Source organism: Papaver somniferum, chromosome 2 (genome assembly GCF_003573695.1).
Source record: "Papaver somniferum cultivar HN1 chromosome 2, ASM357369v1, whole genome shotgun sequence".
NCBI classification, from domain to species: domain Eukaryota; kingdom Viridiplantae; phylum Streptophyta; class Magnoliopsida; order Ranunculales; family Papaveraceae; genus Papaver; species Papaver somniferum.
The window spans coordinates 23,712,422-23,714,366 of record NC_039359.1 but is presented as its reverse complement, the minus strand read 5'-3'; positions in this window follow the sequence as shown (position 1 = coordinate 23,714,366).

The window sequence follows — 1,945 nt, the reverse complement described above, 5'->3', positions numbered from 1 at the left end:
GCCTTTCCCTCCGGAGGACCCAAAAGATTGTGCTAGTAAAATAAACCAATTTTTTTTCTTTCTTTTTTCTTTGTTGATGCCCCATTCCTGAATATGTTCATTGACTGATGGCTTGAAAGACCGCTGTATATCAAAGATGGAGATAAAATACTTCCACAATTCTGCAGAATAAGTGCAATGCAATAGCAGATGATCTAAATTCTCATTGTCTACATTGCACAAGTTGTACCTGACATTTTCAATGTCAATACCCCTTTTGATTAGGTTGTCCACCAAATCTAACCACATAAAAAACCTGATATTTTGGTGGCAGCTTCTTCACCCAAATGAGTAGGACTGCACAAGACCCGCCCACCAAACCCAAACCCGCCCGTACCCGTTAAATCCGTGGGTTTTTAGTCCATACCCGCCCGTTATGGGTTGTTGGTTATGAAAAAAAAATCCGTTGTGTGTGGGTGCGAGGTTGGTTTAAGCTACTACCCGCCCATACCCGCCCAAAAAACCCGCAGATTATATACCATTAGATAAAACTAATCCTACCCGTCCATTATGAAACTCTAATACTAGTAGATAGGATAACTGATAACCTTCATTCACTTTCTACATTCGGCCTCTCCTCTTCTTCCTCCTCAGTTCTTCTTCTTCACCTACGAACAACAATTACCAGAAATCTTCACCAGAAATCGACAACAACAACTTCGAATCTTCACCAAAAATCGACAACAATCGAAAAATATATAGATTTAACACTTAATCTTTATCTGTGAACTTAATTAAAACATGTGTGTGTGTGTGTGAATAAGTATTGAATTATAAAAGCGGGTCTAAGCGGGTTTAAACCCATACTCGCCCAACCCACAGCGGGCGGGTAACAAAACCCGCCCGTTGTTTGTGGGTGCGGGGTTGGTTTTGAAAAAAAAAACCCGCAGTCTGTGGGTGCGAGGTTGGTTTCATCTTATACCCGCCCATACCCCCCCATGTGCAGCCCTACAAATGAGCTTATGAGGGAATACATTTGTCGGTTGTAAAGCTTGATTTTGTTGGGTTATGAGCCAAACATATCCTTATTTGATTTTATTGGAGTCAGTATCCTCCTCCACCAAATCAGGTGGTTCTCCTAATAGAGAAAATAACCTCTCTATCTCTTTCCTTTCACTTGTATTAGGTTGTCTTTTTAAAGAGATTGTCTATCTCCCATCTGCAAACAACCCTGCTACTGTTACATTCTTTTTCACCGAGAGCTTGAAAAAGATGGGTAAGAGAGGTATATAAGAGTAGTTACCAGCCACTTATCCTTCCAAATTTTTACAACCTTTACCATTTCCTATTTGAATGTTAGAAGTTCTTTCTAATAACCATTTTCCCTTCTAAATTCCTTTCCAGAATCCTCTCCCATATGAGAGTTTGAATTCTTAAGGATGAAGTGCCTCCTTTTCTGACTTTGTTCTTTGTTGTATTACTTTCCTCCACATAACACATTTTTCTATTGTATACCTCCAGCTCCATTTTGCTAGGAGGGCTTTATTCGTGCATCTTAAGTTTCTTATTGCTAGCCCTCCTGCCTCCTTTGACTTACTGAGCTTGTCCCATGCCACCCAACTAATTTTCTTCTTCTCTATTATGGAGTCCTGTAGAAAATCTCTCATAATTTTTATCAGTTTTTTCTCAATTGAAATTGTTATTTGCATGATAGACATAAAGTAAATGGGTAGGCTTGCGAGAGTTATGTTGATGAACATAGTCTTCCATGTTTTGGTGAAGAATTTCCTTTTCCATTTTGCAAGATTTTTGTTGGACTTCTCAATAATGACCTCACATATACTAGTTTGTTTTGCTGAAGCTCATAAGGGTAATCCCAAATATTCCATTAGCAGATTTTTTTATCTTGCAGTGCAAAATGTTGGCCAAATCTTGCACTTTATGATCAACATTTAAACTTATTATG